A 17904-nucleotide genomic window follows, 5' to 3' on the forward strand; every position below is an offset into this window, starting at 1 on the left:
GGGTGCGTTGGGAAACCCGCACCGGGTGTGTGCTCAGTGTAGTGAGTGCAGTGGGCGTGACGTTGTAAAGTGCGTTCAGTGTGGCTTGTTTACGAACGACCAGTTGAGGCAGCTGTGTGCTTTTTCACTCTGAACTCTGAAGGTAAACTTTCTGAAAAGTAACTTTGCAAACGTAACGTTGATATTGAAAGGAGATGTAATTCATAACATTGTCATACCTGCTGTTAGTTTACACGCTAATGCGTGTGAAACTATCAAGCCCAAACGACCAATTAAGCTGCAAATGCTGCATTTTGCGGTCATTTCCTCCATTGTTCACAGCTGAGAAGCGCTCGAGACATGGCAATGAAAAACCAACCAATCAAAACACTGCATCGACGCACCACACAGTCAAAGCCTGTGTGCAAAGGGCTTTACTCTGCAAAAAATGGTAATATATAACGCATTACTCCGCCAAAAAACACCTCGTTACTCGTTACCAGGGCCATTTGATTTGAGCGTGCATTTTTGTGTTTTTGTTCATTCATCTACTCGCAGCAGCACAGCAGTAGATATAGCGGCACGTTGTTGGCGCTGCATGCAGAAATAGAACAGATCTACAAGCTATCAACAGATCTCAACAGAGATGCAATGTGGATTGTAGGTCTGTGGCCTGCGCAGCACTGCGCACAGTTATGACGCGACCGTTGACCGCATCAGATTCAGCTGCGCAGCCTGCGCTGAAGGCTGTCAGACGGCCGGGAGCCGTGGGATTAAACAGACCTGTTACCAGCACGGCACGCTTACATGTGTGGATCATGGGACGTTTAGGGTTGTTAGGGTTACTTTTAAAAAGGAATCCCCTACAGTTACAAGTTACTTGCAAAGAAAATGTAGTCAGTAACGTAATCTGATTATCACAATTTAAAAAGTAACTGCTAGTTACTTTGTTACTTTTGGATTACTTTTTAGCAAAACTCTCTTTAATTAAATAAAACAAGTTTTACCATTGATAACTAGACAAGAATATTGAGCCTATGAAATTAGGAAAAGGACAATAGAATTTTACTTAAACAAAGTGGCAGTACTTTACGTTGATTCGACTTGATTATTTTATTGTTTGGCGTTATAACTTATTTGTAAAATTGATGAGGGCAAGGAGAGAATGTAATCCAGCATGTAACCCCCATCATTCAGATCCGTTACTGTAATCCAGATTACACATTTTAAAATGTAACCTGAGACTTTACAAGTTACCAGTTTTTTGTAATCTGATTACGTAATCCCGTTACATGTAATCTGTTACTTAACAACCCTGCGTTTACATTACAAAAAGCAATCGATTGCTTTAAATCTGCAGCGGAGCGTGGACAATAAAAGCACGGTTTTGTGCACGTTATGATAAAGCATTTGCATATCACCCGCAGCACATTCAAGCCTCAAGCACTGACTGTTGCTGACACTGTAGTCTGGGATCACTTCACTTTTCGGGTTTGTAACCGGTCTGGAGCGGAAACCACAAAACGTCATGTTGTAGTACTCAAAGGACTACAATTTACCGGAAAGATCAAACCGGATTCAGTTTTAACCCAAAATATTCCCCTGCGCTCAAGGACACACTTTTAGGGCCTACCTAATAAACTCCTTGATGCGGAGTAGTTTTGCTTTTGAAAAAATCGTTTGGTATATGCATCTTTTTGTCCAACTTTTAGCGACTGGCAAGACTACACTAGGCAACTCGAGCATTTTAATAGGGATTGGGGAAACAGACGGGAACCAAATCAAAGCAACGCCGCTTCTTCTAGTGGTTTCCGCGCTCTAGGAGGAAACCAAACGGCCTGTTGTGAACGAACACCAGGCTTTTTCTCAGAAAGCCTGGTGGGCGAGGTTACTGACGCTGTTAGCCAGTTAGCGTAGCCTAGCCTTCACGTTAGCCAAACAAACTAGTTATGTGCTCAGCCTCTCCCCTGTTAATAAATAAAACTACATTTTGACTTGTACTCACCGAAACAGACTGTTTTAGGGAGCTGAAAGCCTCCTTTATGTATTGGGAACACCCAGCTAGAGCCCCTCAACTCACGTCTAAAATACATTTTTTAGCCAGAATCCATAAAAGGAAATATGTATTATTTAAGGATAATATTAGGCAGTGCCTGGTCTTCAACAGGGGGTCCGGAACGGAACCCTAGGGTCCTCAGAGTTACTACAGGGTCTATCTTTGTGTGATAGGACCCTTTTATTAACATTACTGAATTAAACCCCTATCCCTTTATTCTGAGGTAGAGTAGAGTGTAGGGAAAAAGAGCAGACCATACAAAGTCCAGGGTCAAAATTACTGACAGTTTTAAATGCCTAGTAAATGCACTGATCACAGCTGTCAAATAAAGCTTGTTTGGCTGATTAGAGACTTATTTTTCCAATAAATTGGATTCTGTTCTAACAGGAGCTGGCTAAACAGATTGTGTCGTTGTACATCTATCTTTTATTTAATTTTTTTGCGGGTAAAAAAAAAAGTAATATAACTTAATATATTATATTACTCTTGATTCCAAGTAATAAGTAATATAATATTACTTTTTCCAAGGAGTAATAAGTAACGATTACTCTCCTAAGTAATATTGCCCAACACTATAATGACACCAAAAGTCAGTACCATGTCTGTATATCTGTCAGTAAGTATCATGGTCACTCAGTATGTCAGTATCATGGTCGGTAGGCTACCATGTCAGTATCATGTCAATCCACAAACGACACGATGAGACAATACATCTCATCGTGACAAGTTGTTGGCTTCTAGATGGCAAGCAACACCTTTGCTTACAAAATCTAGCCAATCAACACTTACAAATCTTCAAACATCATCCCAATAAAAAATGTGCAAACACACAGTTCAGAAACCATGCATCATTTGACAGATTGTTCTAAACAAAAACTAATTTAAAAACCTGTGGTTAAAAATAAACCATCTACCCCTCTAAACTAATTTAAAAACCTGTGGTTAAAAATAAACCATCTACCCCTCTAAAAAAATGTTTTCTTCTTTTACCAGTGCAGATAATAGGCTGGATTGAAGAGTTATCTTGTTTTTAGCTAGGACTTAGCTCCCCCAACTGGTAGAACAAAACAGTGTGAAACTGAAAAGAGACAACTCTGTCTTACATTACTGCAGTTGAAAATATCAATGTGAAAATATTCGTTTATGGCAATGGTTCAATGATGAACATAACAAACAATTCTCATTGTGTGGCGACCATTCACCTCACATCCTCTTGCCAATTGGTTTATAGTTTGGAATATGAGCTGACTCTTTCCACATGACTGTATACATAACAGACACCCTTTTCCTTGTAATAGTTATCAAAGCAGAAGACCACAAGAAATGGAAATATATCTTTTACCTAAACGGTCCCGGTAGATAATATAAATCATTCTGTACATTATCATTTAACCTATGGATGATGACCAAATTATGACATCTGCGGTGGTGTTTGGCTAGCCTATAATGTGGGAGAACATGTGTGGGGGGTGGTGGTGGGCGATTGATACATGATGTGGAATGTCAGTCAGTCAGATACATCCTTTAAAAGGTAGTAAGCAGCAATACATGTAATGCATTTTGCTATCCTAAGCTCCATGCTCCTCGACCTCTTGTACTGTACCTCTTGGTCCCTAGCCAAAGTAAAGAGACGCTAACGTGTAGCAGGTGCGTGCCTGTCCCGTCGCCCTCAGCTGCGCCCTATTCGGCGCCTCCCAAGTGATGGTCGCCCTCGGCGTCGCTATGGCCAGGCAGGACATCTCCACGGCAACCCGGGGCGTGTGTAAGTCACAGGGGATGGGCCTATTGTGATGGCGGATGCTGCAGGATGCATCCCTCCTGCAGCTTTTGGGGCAGGTACACTTCGGTCAGGTATCATGGGGCTATGTCCGTGAGGGACGTGAGGGATGCCTTGACACCCTTCTTCATCATCAGCTTCATCTGCAACCCCAAAAGAAAAGAAGATAAACAAAATAGCAGTTCTACAAGCTTCACATTGCGACGCATTGTGAGCTTGTAGATCTGCTATTTTGAAGTAGGTATAATGTTGGCTATGTTCTGCAATAATAACAATGTAAATCTATTAAGGGTGTATTCAGTGATAATGAAAGTGTCCGGGGGTCATCTTGTCCCTTACTGGCCTTACACCGTGGAAATGTTTCGTTTTTTTAATGTTTTTTTTACACCATTATGATTCACACTAACCACTTAAACCCTATAGGATCCCTATGCGGAAGAGAACTTTAGCCAAAAATAGCAGATCTGTAAGCTCAAAACGAAGCTACACATTAACATGAACACAACGTGATAATGCTGTCAAGTCGCCATGTGTACCGTCTGGGTCTGCATCGACGATAATGAATGTGGGGATGCTTAGTGTGTCCACAAGCCTTCGCACCATCAATCTCGTCTCCACATCTGGATAGCCTTTGCCCTGCAAAACACACACACACCGCACATGGTCGTTAGGAAACGTTTTTGTACTTTTTCTGGTTTTCATGTGTCTAGGAGGTTGACAGCACTTGATCTTCAATGATTCGACCCCTGGTGTGGTTCTTATGAGCAAATATGTATTGCCTTTGTATTTGGGGCTTAACGACAGTATAAAATGAAAATATATACTCACCGTTATCAGGATGCAGGGACCCAAGTTTTTGCAGAGGTCTTCCTGAATTATCCTCTCAAAGGTTGCCTGGCTCTCGATTACGAGCAGAAACTTCGCAGACGATTGAATATCTGTTATAGGTCAAGTTTAAATTGATCACTGCATACACACACCCCGCCATACTGAAACAAGTCCGTCATGGCTAAGATATTATACCGGTATTTCTGTGTAAAAGAAACAGTATAAGTCCTGAGCAAACATAATAAAAGGATACCGTTTATATCACATACTCGGCTTGAAACACGCTGAAAAAAGAAAAAAAAAACATGAAACATTAAGTACTTTTACTTAAGTACCGTACAGTTTTGAGATATTTGTACTTTACTTGAGTACTTAGGAACGTACAGTGATGCGGCCATCGCAGTCAACCTTCTTGCCATTCTCGTTGTCGAAGGTTAGAGCGCCTGTTATCACTCCCCTTGAAGAGGCCAACTTTCACAAATTCAATACAATATTATTATCGACATTGAGGTATTTGTTAAAAAATATTGAAATGATGTCACACAAGGGCGGCATATCCAAAACGTACCACATGCAGCTGCCTTCTCGGGACCTTGAGCATGCGTGCCAGGTCATCAAGTATGGCATCAACGCATGCGGGAGAGGAAAACAGGCCTTTGTCCTTATAAAACAGTTCCCTGTAGAAACATGGCAAAAATCATCCGGTCGAGGGCTAATTTAGCAAATGTTACACTGTTTAGTATGGGTCAATTATACATGAAGTGACTACACAAAGTCAATAACAAACTGCTCATTCAATATGGTTTGGCTTAACCACTTGAGCCAACTGTTGGACAGACAAAATAGCAGCTCTACAAGCAGCAAAATACTTATTGTTTGTAACTTTTCAAAGGATTTTCACCTATAATGATCAAAATAGAGGTTAAACATTGTTAAACTGGTTGTACTGATGAATTGCATTTTAAATGTGCCGATGTGCAGGAGCATGTGGATGATGTTCATAACCTTTATGAACCGCGCTACAAGTAGAAAAACACATTTTTTTTTAAAGGAGCACGATGGTCATCTGACATTTTTAAGACCCAGACTATACTTGTGTTTTTGTTTTCAAGGAAGCAACTGTATTCAATTTATTTCAGTACAAAATAAAGAAATCTACTGGCAGAGACCTGGAACCTGCTTGGAATACAATTTATTTGAAAGGATAGGGTTTGGGGCCGGTTAGGTTGGTTAGCTTCACCATGGGACTTCGGTTAGGAAGTGAGGAGAGGAGAGGTGGATTCCATTTTATGTTATGTTATGGTTTATTTATTCTACAAACAATAGAGAAAATGCAATCATTACATCATTACATAATTCAACAGTAAAACACATTTACGCAACAAATACGCCAAGGTTCCAGCTACACAAATATTCAATAAGTAAACCAATATCCAGGGACACAATATCCAGGGACACAATACATTTAACAATAAGATAATGGGTACTTCTCTAGGTCATTGTGCAAATTACTGAATTCCCATTCTCTACAGTTCAACTCCAAGGCACAGGTGAAGATTACATTTACAAGTAACCATAAACATACAATCAGAAGCAAACTCACTCAATTACACATAACATTGTATGGTGCAGGTCCATGCCAGGGCTCAAGGAAGGTGTTGTCTCTATACCACTGCTGAACTAAATGAGGAACTCAGGCAGTTTATAGCCAGCAGGTAATTACTGAAATGAGTTCAGGTGTGAGTGAGTGGGAGTTGGAGTGGGGGGTGGAGCCAAGTCATGATGGGCCAGCTAGAACTGGTGACTTTTCTACACAATGATCTAGAGCGAAGTCCAGTCCTTATCACGAAATCCATATGGTGAAATAAAAAGGTCTTCTATGAACCATTTCTGTCTCTCGCAACGATTCACCTGAATTCCAAATCAATGTGTGAGTGAGTGTGTTGTCTTCTCACCGAATTCAGTGGCAAAGCAACAAATTTTTCTGTATGGGACGGCGTCCCGTAGCTTCAATCCTACACCTTCCACGTAACTAAAGAGAGGGAAATCATGAAAAGTATACCTGTATATATTGACAGAAATCAATGTACAATCAGATATACAAGCTCACAGCGAGGCACCGAGTGCCTTGCTGCGAGCTTGTAGATCTGCTATTTTATTTTTGAAAAATCGTTTTTGCAAGTCTTTGAATATTTCAAATCCTTCTAAGGTGACCTTACGTCTTACCTCACATGTTTGCGCTGCACTTCTTGGGGCACCATGAGCCCTTGGCAGGGTTGATCATGGCATCGCTGACAAGGTGAATAATTGTGTTTTTTTGGACCTCCACTACCTTCCCCACCACAGGCAGCGGATCTCGACTGCTGCACTTTCTTCTTAGGCGACTTGGAGGGTCACATTAACATGTGACCCTCTAATCGATCCTTCTCCTTCCTTGCACCTCCTTCGGACGCGTGGGGTACTGAGCATGGGGGGTAGCGGTCTGCCTCCTCTTTCTCCGGTGACATGATGAGCTTCATCTTCAGGCCATCTGTCTCGCGCAGCGTCAATGGCTCCTCCTTGGGGGCACCGCCGTGGAACAGGGACGATTTGGACGCGTAGTGCTTCTTGGAGAACGAAGATGAGGCGGGCACAGGGCGCGAGTGAGAGTGGCTCCCTTTGTTCCCGCTGCCCTCACACTTGCGGTCCTTTGAAGGGTGAGAGGAGAAGGTAGGGTAGGAGGGCTTCTTGTGCAGGTGCAGGCTGGGGTCCGAGCCAGTGGCCATGAGCGAAGCGATGGCCTGCAAGAGGCCCATTGCTGTGTCTGTAGGATGTGAGGACGAGGAGTGCTTCTTGGAGGACGAAGATGAGGTGGGCACAGGGCGCGAGTGAGAGTGGCTCCCTTTGTTCCTGCTGCCCTCACACTTGCGGTCCTTTGAAGGGTGAGAGGAGAAGGTAGGGTAGGAGGGCTTCTTGTGCAGGTGCGGGCTGGGGTCATGGGCGAGGCGATGGCCTGCAGGCCCATTGCTGTGTCTGTAGGATGTGAGGAGCCGGCGGAAGGGGAGGAGAGTGGCAGGGAGCGATCAGCGGACTTGCGTTTCTTCTTGTGGGGAGGTGGACCAGAGCCATCATGGTCTTACACAGTGGAAGGGACGAAGGTGAACAAAGAGGAGGAAAATACCACACAATCAGACAACTGATTTCGTCAAGACAAAAAACAATTCAAGCGTGACAGTACGTTCCCTCCTCTCACCTCGGTAATAGAGCATTGCAGCGGAAGTGGATTCCTGGGGTCACTTAATATTCCCCATTCATTTTCGCCATAGACTTTTACAAAAATATTTATAACAATTATGTTAAGCCTCGAACCAAGCCATCCAGGATGGAGGTGAATCATGACCATATAACCTTTTTTTCTATGAAAAGAACATTTTGAAAATCGCTAAACAAAGGGTAGTTATTAAATGTAGTATATCAAATAATGTAATATTAAAATATGTTTTCACATAGGATCAAAGGTTATATGATCATGATTCACCTCCATCCTGGATGGCTTGGTTCGAGGCTTAACATAATTGTTATAAATATATTTGTAAAAGTCTATGGCGAAAATGAATGGGGAATATTAAGTGACCCCAAGAATCCACTTCCGCTGCGACGCTCTATAGTGGTCATCGCTGTTTTTTCTTCTTCTTGTGTGAATCGCCACCACCAAGGGCACGGTCACACAGTCGGCTCTTAGGCTCGTAACCCCCATTCACTCCCATGTTAAGGGAAAATACGGACATGACGTATCGCGCTCCACCGGGGACGCGTCGGAGGCGTTTCCGGCCGAGCGTTTCCGGCCACGAGCCTAGGAAAAAAAAAAGAAGGAATGTGCATAAGGGGCGTGCACAAAATGTGCTGGGGTATGGCACATGCGCAGTATAATCTGGCCAGCACCTACACTTTGGCTCAGTAGATGGCGGCGTGTGACCATTAAATGGTAGTGTTTGTTTTGTCCTACTTTTAAGTGCCTGCTGGGGACTTGCTCTTTGCTCAAATTAAATGTTCTTATGCCACAAAATAAGTAGGCTTATTTGGTGCCCTAATAGGCACAACTATGTGTTGCATATCCTGAATGAATATTAGCTATTATCTATAAGTTATAGAAATCCATCAGATTCTTCTCATCTACTGCTGTTTTACTGATATTTTGTGTAAGTGCTTATAAATAAATTAAATTGTGCGGTCTGTTGAATTTTTTTTGCACCATACATTAGTCTGACTACAAGTACGGCACACAGTACAAGTTCTAAGACATATAGACTACTTCAAAGTACAGTATTATATAAAAGCATCCCTCTGAAGACCAATTATTTCCCACAATTGACACAATTGTCAACTAAAAGGATAAACACCTCCAAAGAGCCTTGGGCTTGTTTCAATTGGGGTCCTTTAAAAAAAATAAAACCCAGCACTATGCAGAAAATAAAAGAAAACCTGCAGCTGTTTAGGTGATGAGTGGAGAGAGAACAAAACAAACACACACCTCGCTCTACTGAGAACGGATCATGATCTTTTTTATCTAGCTCCTCTGCTGGAACACTCCACCATGGCAGCTCCAGTTACACTGTGCATATGCTATACCCCCGCACATTTTGTGCACGCCCCTTATGCTCTATCCTTCTCTTATTAGTCCTAGCCACGAGCTGGGGGTTCATGGTTCAGCACTGCTCTACTATCACCCGGCAGTGATACACACTATCCAATGGGACAGAACGTCCTGTGGAGCTGGTTTTTACCTTGTAGTTTTCTTTCAGTCACCCAGCTCTCCAAATACAGAGGGAATGTATGGAAAATAACTCAAAACAAACGGCCAGACACATGCATGAGTGTTTCAATAAATGTAAACATCCTTATTGTTGTTGAATTTACAGACCAATTTCCACTCTTTCTCCCCACTGAATAGCTTATGTGAGCATATTAGGAAGAACAGCAGAATGATATCCAATATATTTTTTATTAATTCTCCAGTTACACATAATCACCCACATTTCTTTGACTGCTTTATTTATATAAATCTTTGCAAAAAATAGACAATCTACAAGCTCACAACGCAACGCAGAGCGACACGTTGTGAGCTTGTAGATTGGCTATTTTTGCTTATTCCCCCCCAGAATATGCATATAGGGGTTCATATTTGGTTTGATTGATTGATTGATTGAATAATTTATTAGAAGGTTGCATAGGAAACAGTACAGTTCATGACAGTACAAATCACTGGTACAAGGCCAACTAAAAGGATATCATTGTAAGCTTTTAGGCTAATTTACACAGGAGCCACTTGTACTTGTACTCATATAACATTGAAAGAGACAAAAAGAACAGAATTGTCAGTAACAAATAAAAAAGCAGTCACAAAAATAAAATAACAGGGGAAAAATTAACAATAGTAATACATTGAAATAGGAGACATTTACAAAGGAAAAGGTAGGCTTTCAGGTTGTGCACTAATGTTTATATTTGCTGGATAGGTCCACTGTGGAATTCATATTATTATTGTTATTGCACATGCATGTTTATGGGCATTGATATAAGTGCTCATCTGTCATCACACTCATCCACATTCCTGCTACCTGGCAGATCGATTTTCACACCTCACTCCCATAGAAATGCAAATGTAGGCACCCCATTGAATAGAGAAACATCAACGCCCATGATTATTGTTCTCATGTTGAGTACTGTAGGGTGAGCAGCAATATTCCTTGAGCTATCCTTCTGCAAATCGCGCTAGTCAAAAGAACTACACGTCCTTCTGACCAGCGCCATGTTGACTCCCCCATAATGCAGCTCGGGGCTCACAGGAACAGCCGAGGATGATAGGATATGGAATTACACCGGGCGCGAGTACGAGATCTCAACGAGCCGAAGAGCGTCCTGTGTGACCGTGCCCCAAGAAGGAAAAGTTCTGAGTCCTGATTTAAAGCTGTAGGCCTACTGTGGAAGCTGCTCAACTAGTGGTCAGTAGCGGTATTGCTTTTTTCGGCCGGAGTCGCCGCGGACCACCGGAACGGGGGTCCGCGGACCTCCGCCTCGCCGATACGCATCCGTAGAGCCGTCTCCCGTCATTTTTAGACCGGGATTGAAGGAGTAGCAGGCAAGATTCCTTCACCAATGTAAACACAGTTGCTGAGGGAAGCTACTTCCTTTAGAGACAGCAAGACTCGCTGTGATTGGCCGGTGGTGTATGATCCGCGCTGTGATTGGCTGGTAGTGTATCATGTGGGAGATGACATAATTTTGCCGGGAAATATAGCCCCTGTCACAGCTATGTAGAAAACATATAAAGAAAAGGCTTTTGGGGCTGAAATTAACGGAGTGAGGGTTCTAAAACTTTAGCGATTTAATAGTTAGGACAATTTTAAGATATGTTTTATAAAAAAAGTTACATAGTATAACTTTAAAATAAGAAAAAATCAGTGAGGTCTTTGAAAAATTGTGTGTGAAATCTAATCAAATCAAATCACATTTATTTATATAGCACATTTAAAAACAACTTTCATTGTACCAAAGTGCTGTACAGACATTTCATCATCACAGCAATACAGCAAAAGTAAAGGAAACATGTCTTGATGCATACATCTCGATGCAAATGATCCGAGTTGATTACCTAGCCATCTTTAAAGCTACATAATGTAAACATAGATATACTGTTCCTACGAAACAGTGTGGGCTCGCTTCAACCCAAAAGATTATAGTAAATAGTGTCAAGGTCCCAGGCAATGCACTTTCATTTTACTGACGTAAAATGGTAATGGAACTACAATGCAGACAAGCAGTGTTATTAAATGAACGTAACAGTATATGGTCAATTAAATTAAAATAAAATAAAAACATAATGTGGACGGTAAACAACACAATTCAAGTTCGAGACCAGTAGCATGTTGGGAACTGAAGTTATGGCTGTTTAAAGACCGGCCAAAAGGAAGACAGAGAAGGGACCCTTCGGACAGACAGACAGACAGACAGACAGACAGACAGACAGACAGACAGACAGACAGACAGACAGACAGACATGACAGCTCCTTACAGGGGCACCGCGGGCTCCTTTTTTTGCCACTCAGTAGGCGTCCCCGCATAACTTCCGGGTATGATGATGTCACAGGGTAGGGGGGTTATCATAGTTCAGTCATATCTTACTCCGTCTCCCTTCAATCCAGGCAGGCGGGCGGCTCCTCTCTCTCCGGACATTCCCTGCAGTCCTGGGGGTCCCTGGGCTCTGGGGGCTCCTGGAGCTCCGGCATCTCCCTGGAGGAAGAGCAGGAAAAACGAGGAAGAGGAGACACTCATTTTAATGCCAGGCTGACTGCATAGATATCAGGATTACAATATTTACTTTACACATAGGTCTACTTTACAAAAACACTTTTTTTAATTTGAGAAAATAAAATAGGCCTACTCAAGTAAAGTCAAAGTACCTCAAAATTGTTCTGAAGTACAGTACTCGAGTAAATGTACAGTTACTTTCTTTAAAGTATATTTTTTTGGAGCGGTGGTAAAGCGCTCCATAGAGTGGCTGTGCGTGTGTCTGTAGCCACTTTTCCTCAGCGTTTTGCCATAGCAATGTGTTTTCCTCAGCGTTATGCCATAGCAATGTGTGTGTGTAGCCTGTATTACATACCAATTACAGACCTATATCCTAGTCTGAAGACATTATGCAAGCACGACCACCGCTCACTTCACATTGGGTGTGATTTTTTAAACCACTTATGGTTATGGCCAATAGAATACAATGTGAAAGTTGGGATCAGTTGCTGAAGCGAGTGAGCGATAAACGTGGAAATGTATTGTACCAATATCACCATTGAAACTGTTCTGTATCTCTGCTGTTTGAACTAAATTGTGTTTTATCTGATTATTTATCTCCACACAGAGCCATGGCGAGGAGTTTAAAAAAAACGTTTTGCTGGGATTGTAGAGGACATGACATTGATGGTCCGCAACGATGCCATGAGGATCTCGTGTATGGCCAAGTATGGGCAAGACTTCTCTGCAAAATATACAAAGGCTTTATGGGAAGATGCCTAATGTGAGTATAATAGCCTATAGTGCCAACGGTGACGCAATTGAATGCCATTTGTCGGGTCAAACACATGTGTTTCAATTGTTTGATTGCACAGAACTAACGATCTACTCCAATCAGAACACCTGTGTTTGCCTGTGTTTGACCCAACATATGGCCGCTCTAGGACTACAATTGGCACACCCTATTGCTTACCTGGAGTCTCCTTAACTCTGGCAGTATACAAATGAAACCAAATGGATTTGGTTTCATTTGTATACTTCCAGTTACATACTGAACCCAGAGAGTCCCTGGACCCCACATTGAGCACATCCCCAATTCTGGATACATTATTTTATGTTTATCCTTAGCATTTTAATATTTTATAATATTGCTCTGTCCTGCTCTCGTGATAGTCCCCATGAGCTCCTACGGTAATTATGCGCAGCAAAAATTGGAAGCCGGCTCACTTCAACTCCTCTTAGGCAAAGTCGTAAGGCTTGACTTTCCAGTGAGTAATGGATATATAGTATAACTATATTGTTGTGATACACATTATGAGGAGCTGATTTTCACAGTCTGAATTGTGAATGTTTGACTACTGCAATACAATACAGCAGAATGTTATCTCTGTATGAGCTTTTCTTTAATAATTTACAATAAAACGTTTTTCTTTATAAATAACTTATAATATATATTATATTATAATATATAATATTTTGCCTTCAACATATTTTTTTTCCAAAATGATGATTGAAAAATAGGGGTCGTATAATATTCGGGCTCATACGGTATAAAGTGCTATTATTATAGTTTAGCTGACATGTTTTATTAACAGGGGGGTCTCCAACTAAAAATGATAGTAACCAAATGGACCCTTATGCGTATGTAATTCTGAGAGAGTTAAATTGACATTGACATTTTCATATAGGGGTTCCGGGATCCACAGGCTAATGAGTCACCCCAGCTCACCTCCTCCAGTGTGGAAGAGGAAGAGGAGGAGCCGGAGGAAGATGAGGAGCCGACTCCTTCTGGTAATCCTACTCTGTTACATATTGTAGATTGTAATTAAAGAAAAGAAAAAGTGAGTGTTAAAATGTTTGCATTTGCTTCGTTCTATTGTTTTATCGCGTTTACTGTGCTAAAATGTGGGGCATGCGTACACATGGGGGGATTGGGGGCATGCGTACAAATAGCTAAATATGCCTTTTTAGACACACTAAGCCAGCAGTTTCTTTATTGCTATTTACAGTAACACTACTAGCCCCCATAAGTCACATCAAACCATGAAAGGTTGCGTTGTATCTTGGGAATCTTGGGCCTATCCTGTGTAAAATGACATATTCAGCCACTTGTACGCATGCCCCCAAACACTGAAATAAGAATCTCTAAAACAATCAAATTTGTCCTTTATAGAGTAATTTGTCTTTATAAGGAGCCAGGAGTTCAGGTGTGTTACTACATTAAATGTGCCTTTGAGCAGGATAAACTAGATTATAAGTTCTTGTTAGGACGTGTGGTATAGGTTTCCAAAGAAGATTTAATATTCTAAAGGCTGGTCTATTAAGTGCTATTGGTTAAAACAAGAAAAAAGCTTTAGCATATTCAATAAATATGAAATCATGTGAATGATTGTATGTGGATTTCTATAATTTCCATAATAACAATACGTTAACATAATTGATGTTTTGGCTTTTCATGGCTCAACATCATTGTTATACAGTATCTATTTTGTGACACAAGTAAGGCCCATATAGTGACATAATGGAACAGCATAGGAGCATAATTTCATTGATCAAATACATATTGCAAATAATTGATCATATTCTCTCTCAGGAGCCATCATGCCCATGGCTATCTCTTGTCCTGAGTGTGAGAAGACTTTCAATACATCAACTGACCTGAAGAGACACCAGCGTGTCCACACTGGAGAAACACCTTTTCACTGTGAACATTGTGGCAGGAGCTTCAGTCAACAATGTGACCTGAAGAAACACCTGTGTGTCCACACTGGAGAAAAACCTTTTCAATGTGAACATTGTGACAAGAGCTTCAGTCAACAATCTGACCTGAAGAGACACACCAAGCATAATTGTCCTGGAAAAGTTGACTCCTCACCTCAAGCTCACCTCCTCCCGTAAGGAAGAGTAGGAGGAGGAGGAAGATGAGGAGGAAGATGAGGAGCATATGATCCGCGCACAGATCGTGTGCTATGTGCGCGAACGTGCCCACACGGGACCATAGCGCACAGCTCGGCATTTCCATGAGGTTTTATGAAAAACAGTGGCAGATACCTGCAACGGATATGTATTTTTTAATGGGATTTCTTTTTTCGAAAGCTGTGGTCGAATCTACACGCCTGGTACATGAGAGAGCAATGTTTCCCCTATATGTATTAAGCAGCGGCGGCCTGCCGCTCCTTCATATCCGACCGCCACTGTATGATTTTCTCTCTCTTTTTTTTTTGAGCGGTGCAAACTGCTCCTATATTTCACTTTTGGTTTATTTAGTTAAAACATATTAGCACGGGACGATTCTTTCATTCTTCATCGATTGGCTAGTTGATTAACTAAATATTAGAATTGACCAATCAGAAACTGTTCTACCCATGACGACATTTGTTAGCCAAACAGAACAGACCAATCAAATGCTGTGTTGTTCATGTCAATTTAGTTCAGGAAATTCAGCATTTTTTTTACTTCGGCCGCAAAGTCTGACCAACCCCATATCCAGGACTTTTCCTTAACTTCAAACCGAACTTCAAGCTGGTGTTGACTGGGAATAGAGTGTGATCCTAGACAGTGACCACACTACATTACATTTGCAGATTATGATCGCTGTTTCAGATCCCAGGCTACACCCAGTCAACATCAGGCCAATATTCGAGCACCGCTGAACAAAAAGCATTCTGGGGTATTTACAAGTCTTGGCAAATTCTAAATGGAATGTCATATTTCATGAATACAATAGGTGGGTCTCTCTTTCTTAGGTCCTGAAGTGCTGTCTTTTTGTCATTGCCGGTCTGTGACTGTAAGAGGGAGGGACTATCTCTATACCTCTTGCTTTATAACCCACAAGAAACTCTATTTGGGAGGCAAAAGGTGGGTCTCTCTTAGCCCTGAAATGACACATGTATAGAAATGTGTCTTTTCCTTGAAATGACACATGTATAGAAATGTGTCTTTTCCTGTCTGTTTGTCTGACCCCCTGTCTGTTTTCAGACAGCGACATTTAGGAGTTTCTCCTGCATCTCGGCTACTCCAATTGGAGTTTCTGGTGACACATAAATGTGCGCATGAATGTGCACGATAAATTGTTATTAGCCTTTGGTCTGGTCAAGGATACTAACAAACCTGGCTGGCTGGTATGTTGCGCATAATATACTCCTGATGGCTGATGCTATAACCGACATAATCTGTTTCCAAGAGGCAACCCAGCACTTCTTCGCGTTGGCCGTCAGTCAAAGTTAGAGGGAAAAGTCTGACCAAACCCATATCCTGGACCTTTCCTAAACTTTAAACTGGAAGATCGAACACCACCAAGGATTCGAGACAGCGACCACGCTACATTACCCTTGCAGACTATGGTTGCTGTTTCGAATCCTGGGTGGTGTTCGATCTGCCAGTTTAAAGTTTTGTGCCGGTTTAAAGTTCAGGAAAGGTCCTTCCATCTTTCTGTCTGTCTGAGGCAACCCAGCACTTCTTTGCGTTGGCCGTCAGTCAAAGTTAGAGGAACAAGTCTGACCAACCACATATCCTGGACCTTTCAAAATCGACCACCACCCAGGATTCAAGACAGCGACCACGCTACATTACCCTTATGGTCGCTGTTTCGAATCCTGGGTGGTGTTCGGACACACAAAACCTTATATAGTTGAGCAGACCTCTAGACTGACATCATACACAACAACAAAAAATATTGCCATGTATGCCTATCAACACTGATTCGTGCAGGTGCCCTTGCAGGAATTAGTTTGCACCGCTCACTTCGCACGGGTGCGATTTTTTCACAACAATGTGCCGCTCACGTGAAGCATACCGTTCTAACTTCTGTGATGAAACTTGTGTTTGTGAATGTGTCGTTGTGAATGTCTCGTTGCCAATCTGAACATTGACCTCTGTTTACAACACTGTCATAGATACAGAGCAGTAGGCTACATACTGTATGTTATACTAATTTTATTGCTCAGTGATTCTATTCATCTTATTTTTCTTACCATGTGAAGGTTCACTCTACAGTTGACAATCAATTCAATTGAGAAATTCTCATAGCATTTCAGTTAGCTACAGTGCCTTTTGCAAAATGTAATTGCTGGTAATAAGTCTTTGTGAAACACTGTTTAGTTTAACTGTTATGGATGCTTATTTAGACCTGTAAAGTCTTGTTCTGTGTGTATATTATAATCTATTGTATATTATATACATTTATGAAAATGTTTGACTGTGCCTTGCTGCCATTTTATTCCTCAGGATTATATTACTTAATTTTGATGCACAAACTTTGTTCCACCTTCTGAACTTGCTGAAATCAATTGAATTCGAGTGCACCACAGCTCCAGCACCTTTGATTGATTGATTGATTGATTGATTGATTGATTGATTGATTGATTGAAGACTTTATTAGAAGTTTGCATAGGAAAAGGTACAGTTTCATGACGGTACAGTTCACTGGTACAAGGTCTACTAAAGGCAATCCTAGAAAAGACTACGCTTATTTCCACAGGAAACCATTAAACTAGTATCTCATATAACATTGAATGACAGACGAATAGAACACAGTACACGTCAGAAAAAAATGTTCAACTACACACAGTTCAGAAACCATGCATCATTTGACAGATTCAATGAAATAAAAAAGAAGAAGAAAAAAAGAAATTAAGAAAATAGTGCACTTGCATTATATATTAACCACAAGAAAGGACCACAAATGCAAACCTGGATTGATTCAGGTTTGCATAATAGGTTAACAGCCATTACTTATAATAAAAAAAAATATCCCTGTTTGTTTAAGCCTTTTATGTGAAATCTACTGCAATGGGCAAGTAGAGGCTGGGCAAGCTATTTGGAGCTTGTCAAGGCATAGGCCTCCTATAGGCCTAAAATACCAATATTTATCCCACACTACACTACTGACATCTAGTGTCGGAGTATTTCACTTCTATTTATTCAAAAAGCCTGGAGCGCGAGGTTGCTATTTCTAGAGAAACGAAACTAAATCGAAAACTCTCGAGTCACGGTGTAC

The sequence above is a fragment of the Nannobrachium achirus genome (genome assembly GCF_963921795.1).
Source record: "Nannobrachium achirus genome assembly, chromosome: 22".
In the NCBI taxonomy this organism is placed as follows: domain Eukaryota; kingdom Metazoa; phylum Chordata; class Actinopteri; order Myctophiformes; family Myctophidae; genus Nannobrachium; species Nannobrachium achirus.